General features: G+C 37.6%; 1 protein-coding gene across 1 annotated transcript in view; it reads right to left on the bottom strand.

Moving 5' to 3' along the window:
* The window catches only part of cacng2b (calcium channel, voltage-dependent, gamma subunit 2b), a 30584-nt gene that overhangs the window by 21358 nt on the left and 1726 nt on the right, over window positions 1-7500 (bottom strand). The gene's annotated exons all lie outside the window — the stretch shown is intronic.

The following is a 7500-nucleotide window of genomic DNA, read 5'->3' as shown; positions in this document are numbered from 1 at the left end:
TTTTGATATTATTCATGGCCTGTTAAAAGTACACTGTTGATGCTTTTACACTTTCTTTAAATGTCCTTTTAATGTTCGATGGTTTAAGGGTGATTAGAATAATCTCATTGTACCGAGATTAAAAAAACAACAACTTTGAATTGCGTTCACAGAGCGAACCTTTCACTGATTGTTTACAGCTTAAAGGCTTCCTGAAATCCAAATTTCAGTTTTATAGCATGAATATGTTAGGCTTAAAGTTATGAATAAGCTTCCAAAGCAATGACTACAGTAAATTCGCATTTAAGAGATAAACGCAATCAAAACTCAGTCTCTCACTTCCACTAAAATAGATCAAAAATGACACCGCGCGCGGACTTCAGCTTCCCATCACATCTTCTGACCAATCAAATGCTCTCTAGAATCTGAAGCTCCGCCCCCTCTGCTATAAACACCACCTGACCAATGCGAGCGTTGAACGTCACAGAGCAATATGTGTTTTTGCCAGGGTCGATATTGTCCACACCACTTTTAGAAACAACACGGATGTAACTAATACAATAAATAAAACATCTCCAGTTAACTAGCAGAGCATTCATTTCGTTCGTTTGTCAAATAAAAGTCATTCTAGCGCTGAAATGTGTCGTTTTTTAAATCAAGATGCGGAGCTCGTTTGCGTTGCGATTAGTTCTCTTGTGACGCGCGCTTTAATTTATCGGCGTTGCGGAGACTCGCAAAAATCGCACAATAAAATGCACACAAACGTGTCCCTGCTCGACATACAACCACTGATGATCGTATTCAGTGTTGATGAGTAAGAAACTACACGAGTGCGGATTCGAACCCAGAACCTCACGCTTGGCACAAGTTCTGCCACTAGACCATGAAACTACGTTTGCAGATCTATGGATTTATTCACGTGAAAATTCTCGGCACGAAAAAAAATATTAGTAGATCTCATTAAACGGCAAATTAAACCCAATGTGCTATTGAAATTGATTTCTGGACATTGTGATGATATTTTTTTTCCAAAAATTGCTATTGTACACATGTTGTACATATCGTAGCATTGTATAGCAAGCCCCCCCCCCCCACACACACACACACACACACACACACACTTTTTAAAACAAATTTACGCCACTGTTCGGTTGCTCGAGTTTTATTCCGTTTTACAATTGTACGTTGGTTAGGAATGAATGGCTAGAATTAATTCACATCTACTATTAAATCCAGCGTATCATCATCACTTCCATGGTGCTGTCAGTCTGTGAGGTGAACTAACACTATTGGCTATTTGAAAAGGGGGAGGAGCCATTCAATAAGCCCCGCCTCCGCTTCCTGTTTCAGTGGAAATTACATCAACGCATCAAACAAAGCTGCGCGATCCAAGACACTTCAGTGGGACTTTAACGGGGGTTACACCCTTTTTTTATTGACATTTTGACTGTTCAGAGAACCATAACTTAAAGGGAACATTAGCTAAATATTCTTATAATATATATTTGTTATTTGGGAATATTTTACAGTTGGGTTTGTTTCATTATTATGATCAGGCAGGGTTCATGTTAGGACACCTAAGACAAAGTGATCCCTGTCTGCAGAAAGACAACATGCATGTGATATCCTGAATTACCCAGTATAAACCCAGGAGTTACTCAACCTTTTGCACATTAAACCAAGAGTTATTTCGATTGTTACAGAGATCACTAAATATAGGCTAAGACAGTAAATTAAAAGCACATTGTGCAGAAATTTAACAAAACCCTTCATAACTACTTTCCCTCTGACTTATGGTTGATACTCAACACACTGAATTTCAACCAGAAATGAATGAATAAACTGAAGCCAGGCTTCACTGGATTTATTTATAAACCAGGACAAATCACTCGTGTCTCAATCTGTGTCCAGTGAGGCTAACAAAAAAAAAAAAAAAGCAATAACCTATTTTAATCCTTTGCGGAAACAAGCTTCAATAGTATTCTTACTCAAAAAGAGCATTAATACTCTAAAAACGGTACAGACACAGTCCATTCTGCACATGCTTCTTTAGTGTTTTCTGTGCAAGTGTTCATTAATATTTAAACTATAGCTAAAGCCTCACATCTGAACACAGCAAACGCTGAACCTGCTGCAGAGAGCCTGACTGACAGCTGTCAATCACACTGCAAATCAAACAGGAAGTCCTTCCCGGAGCTTGAATGTCAGTGTGAACAGACTGAACCAACAGGTGAAGTTTTGAAGAATCTTTATGCAGCTCTTCATTAAGGACAATAAGAGAATCACAAAAGACTATATTAAACTCGAGCTGAATAAAAACACTGTTGTCGTCTCTAGAGCTGCTTATAACTGAACTTGTTTCATAATAATATGATGAGGATCTTTGCACAGTTATGGAACTGAACTGAATTGATCTGAATTGTCTTTTTATAGACATCATCTATTTGATTTGATTATTTTCCTGTTTATAACTGTGAAGTTGCTTTGACACAGAAATAAAGCTGACACGACTTCTGAAGATTTTCCGTGAATAATGACTTAAACTTTAACCTGTTTCTCGCACAAAATTATCACATGACTTCGGAAGACTCCCGTTCCCGTTAAATTATGAAAACGTTATTTCCGAATGTTCTCAAAATGTCCAGTTATAAAAAAAACTGTTTCTCTAAGGCTACGTTCACACTGCAGGCTGAAACGACCCAATTCCGATTTTTTTGCCCCTATGCGACCTGTATCTGATCTTTTCACGACAGTCTGAACGACACAGATCCGATCTTTTCTAATGCGACCCAGGCCACTTGGGTATGTGGTCCAAATCCGATATGTATCCGATCTTTTGAAATGCGACTTCAATCTGAACGGCCAGGTCACATGTATCCGACCCGCACGTCATTGATATGCGACAAACTGCATAATTCTGCGTTGAAGTAGGCGGGAATGAGAAGATAAACAACAACTATGGCGGACGATGCTGAGACCAGTCAATGGAAGGGAAGCAAGGTTTCTGATTTAATGAATATTTGGGGGGACCGCTCTATTCAGGCCATGTTTAGCTACCTCCACAAACAACAAGTGACGTCGTTGACCGTTGAGTACTCTTCTGCGCATGCGGGTCACTGCTGGGTCATTTCACATTCACGTTCACACAGGAGATCACAAAAGGTCGCATGTGAACGGCTTTGCAAAAAAATCGGATTTTTTCAAAAAATCGTAATTGAGCATTAAACCCCTGCAGTGTAAACGAGGCCTTAGTTATGCGAATGTTAATGGAAGATTACGGGAACGTTGCTTTTAAATGTTCTCTGAACGTTCCATGAACGATGTATAAATAGTGTTTTTGTGCTAATGTTTTGAGAACATTATTAAAGATCAAACTTTGAAAGAACGTTCTATTAATTACTGTTACTGGACAGCATGTTTGTTCATAACTTGCTTTTATCATCCTTCATCATTATGATCAGTGTTAAAGCAGCACTATGCAGTTTTTTTAGCGTCAGGAAGTATCGCGTGATTTCAGCTCTAGCCATGACGAATTGCTTTACGGCACTACGCGCATACACGCCCCCATCCAGGATCCGGCTAGCTATAAGAACAACTATCGTCATGGCTAAACCGGCATATAAGAAGCAGAAAGCTAGAAAAGCATTGTCGGAGGACAGAGAAAGAGGAAACGGCAGACTGAATGAGCGAGGAGTAAGACAAGAGTAAAAATCGGACCTGCGTTTTCAGAATGGAGAACAAAAGGAAGAAAGCGCGGTCGGAAGAGTCTAGAAAAAGGTAACGAGAATCTGACAGCGCGAGGAACCGGACAAGAGTCCCACTCGCTCAGGCTTTCACTGTTAAAGTTGATTCCTGCGATTATCATGAGAACAGTTGTCAATATCTCACATAATTATCAGGACATAAATAAGCCTACACGTTGTAAATAGTGTAAATGAGCGGAATTTGCAAACTATTATGATAAATTGCAATAATCATGTCTAACAACATCATAATAACGGACATTGTTATGAAATAATGCGACGTACATGATGTAACTTTATTGGTGTCATCTGGCATTTAGGCTCAGGTAGGCTACTTTATTATTATAAAGTGCAGAGGCCGTGAGTGCAGATCATAGACTGTCACGCTCTGCGTGAGTTGTATTTACGACAGTAACGTTAAATAAAAGTACTCTACAGCGACTCTAGGGGTCACTGTTTGACAAAAACGGAAATCCTGCATAGTGCCGCTTTAAGGAAAGTTACTTTTAAAAGTAATGCGTTTCAATATTGCGTTACTCTAATGGCGAGACTCAGTTTCTTTTTTGATGTGTTGCGTTATTTTTTCTCACCTGGGATGGGCGTGCATATTTGTTTCAATAATAAATAAAAAGCTCTATTATTGGCAAATGTTAAAGGGGTTGGTCACCCAAAAATGAAAATAAGCCCATGATTTACTCTCCCTCAACTCATCCTAGGTGTGTATGACATTCTTCTTTCAGACAATACAATCTGAGTTATATTAAAAATGTCCGTCTTCCAAGCTTTATAATGGCACTGAATGACTGTTTCTGTTTTGAAGTCCATAAAATTGCATCTATCCATCAAAAAAGTGCATCTATCCATCATAAAAGTGCATGTCCATCATAAAAGTACATCTATCCATCATAAAAGTACATCTGTCCATCATAAAAGTGCATCTATCCATCATAAAAGTGCATCTATCCATCATAAAAGTGCATCTGTCCATCATAAAAGTGCATCTGTCCATCATAAAAGTGCATCTATCCATCATAAAAGTGCATCTGTCCATCATAAAAGTGCATCTGTCCATCATAAAAGTGCATCTATCCATCATAAAAGTGCATCTATCCATCATAAAAGTGCATCTGTCCATCATAAAAGTGCATCTGTCCATCATAAAAGTGCATATGTCCATCATAAAAGTGCATCTGTCCATCATAAAAGTGCATCTATCCACCATAAAAGTGCATCTATCCATCATAAAAGTGCATCTATACATCATAAAAGTGCATCTGTCCATCATAAAAAAGTGCATCTGTCCATCATAAAAGTGCATCTGTCCATCATAAAAGTGCATCTGTCCATCATAAAAGTGCATCTATCCATCATAAAAGTGCATCTGTCCATCATAAAAGTGCATCTGTCCATCATAAAAGTGCATCTGTCCATCATAAAAGTGCATCTATCCACCATAAAAGTGCATCTGTCCATCATAAAAGTGCATCTGTCCATCATAAAAGTGCATCTATCCATCATAAAAGTGCATCTATCCATCATAAAAGTGCATCCGTCCATCATAAAAAAGTGAATCTGTCCATCATAAAAAAGTGAATCTGTCCATCATAAAAGTGCATCTGTCCATCATAAAAAAGTGAATCTGTCCATCATAAAAGTGCATCTATCCATCATAAAAGTGCATCTGTCCATCATAAAAGTGCATCTGTCCATCATAAAAAAGTGCATCTATACATCATAAAAGTGCATCTGTCCATCATAAAAGTGCATCTGTCCATCATAAAAAAGTGCATCTGTCCATCATAAAAGTGCATCTGTCCATCATAAAAGTGCATCTGTCCATCATAAAAGTGCATCTATCCATCATAAAAGTGCATCTCTCCATCATAAAAGTGCATCTGTCCATCATAAAAGTGCATCTATCCATCATAAAAGTGCATCTATCCATCATAAAAGTGCATCTATCCATCATAAAAGTGCATCTATTCATCATAAAAGTGCATCTATCCATCATAAAAGTGCATCCGTCCATCATAAAAAAGTGAATCTGTCCATCATAAAAAAGTGAATCTGTCCATCATAAAAGTGCATCTGTCCATCATAAAAGTGCATCTATCCATCATAAAAGTGCATCTGTCCATCATAAAAGTGCATCTGTCCATCATAAAAGTGCATCTGTCCATCATAAAAGTGCATCTGTCCATCATAAAAGTGAATCTGTCCATCATAAAAGTGCATCTGTCCATCATAAAAGTGCATCTATCCATCATAAAAGTGCATCTGTCCATCATAAAAGTGCATCTGTCCATCATAAAAGTGCATCTATCCATCATAAAAGTGCATCTCTCCATCATAAAAGTGCATCTGTCCATCATAAAAGTGCATCTATCCATCATAAAAGTGCATCTGTCCATCATAAAAGTGCATCTATCCATCATAAAAGTGCATCTATCCATCATAAAAGTGCATCTATTCATCATAAAAGTGCATCTATCCATCATAAAAGTGCATCCGTCCATCATAAAAAAGTGAATCTGTCCATCATAAAAAAGTGAATCTGTCCATCATAAAAGTGCATCTATCCATCATAAAAGTGCATCTGTCCATCATAAAAGTGCATCTGTCCATCATAAAAGTGCATCTGTCCATCATAAAAGTGCATCTATCCATCATAAAAGTGCATCTCTCCATCATAAAAGTGCATCTGTCCATCATAAAAGTGCATCTGTCCATCATAAAAGTGCATCTATCCATCATAAAAGTGCATCTGTCCATCATAAAAAAGTGCATCTATACATCATAAAAGTGCATCTGTCCATCATAAAAGTGCATCTGTCCATCATAAAAGTGCATCTATCCATCATAAAAGTGCATCTCTCCATCATAAAAGTGCATCTGTCCATCATAAAAGTGCATCTGTCCATCATAAAAGTGCATCTATCCATCATAAAAGTGCATCTGTCCATCATAAAAAAGTGCATCTATACATCATAAAAGTGCATCTGTCCATCATAAAAGTGCATCTGTCCATCATAAAAGTGCATCTATACATCATAAAAGTGCATCTGTCCATCATAAAAGTGCATCTATCCATCATAAAAAAGTGCATCTGTCCATCATAAAAGTGCATCTGTCCATCATAAAAGTGCATCTGTCCATCATAAAAAAGTGCATCTGTCCATCATAAAAGTGCATCTATCCATCATAAAAGTGCATCTGTCCATCATAAAAGTGCATCTGTCCATCATAAAAGTGCATCTGTCCATCATAAAAGTGCATCTATACATCATAAAAAAGTGCATCTATACATCATAAAAGTGCATCTATCCATCATAAAAGTGCATCTGTCCATCATAAAAAAGTGCATCTATACATCATAAAAGTGCATCTGTCCATCATAAAAGTGCATCTATCCATCATAAAAAAGTGCATCTGTCCATCATAAAAGTGCATCTGTCCATCATAAAAGTGCATCTGTCCATCATAAAAAAGTGCATCTGTCCATCATAAAAGTGCATCTATCCATCATAAAAGTGCATCTGTCCATCATAAAAGTGCATCTGTCCATCATAAAAGTGCATCTGTCCATCATAAAAGTGCATCTATACATCATAAAAGTGCATCTGTCCATCATAAAAAAGTGCATCTGTCCATCATAAAAAAGTGCATCTGTCCATCATAAAAGTGCAACTCCTCTGCATTTACTCCTAATTTCTCTCAACATGAGGACAGGAGGGATGTCAGTCAATAAGTGGGAGAACAAAGTGATTTGAAAAAGTAA

This window comes from Siphateles boraxobius, unplaced genomic scaffold (genome assembly GCF_051911475.1).
Source record: "Siphateles boraxobius isolate OS27281-9 unplaced genomic scaffold, OSU_SipBor_1 356, whole genome shotgun sequence".
Classification (NCBI taxonomy): Eukaryota; Metazoa; Chordata; class Actinopteri; order Cypriniformes; family Leuciscidae; genus Siphateles; species Siphateles boraxobius.
Note: the sequence above shows the minus strand (reverse complement) of the source record. Positions and strands in the feature narration are given on the sequence as shown.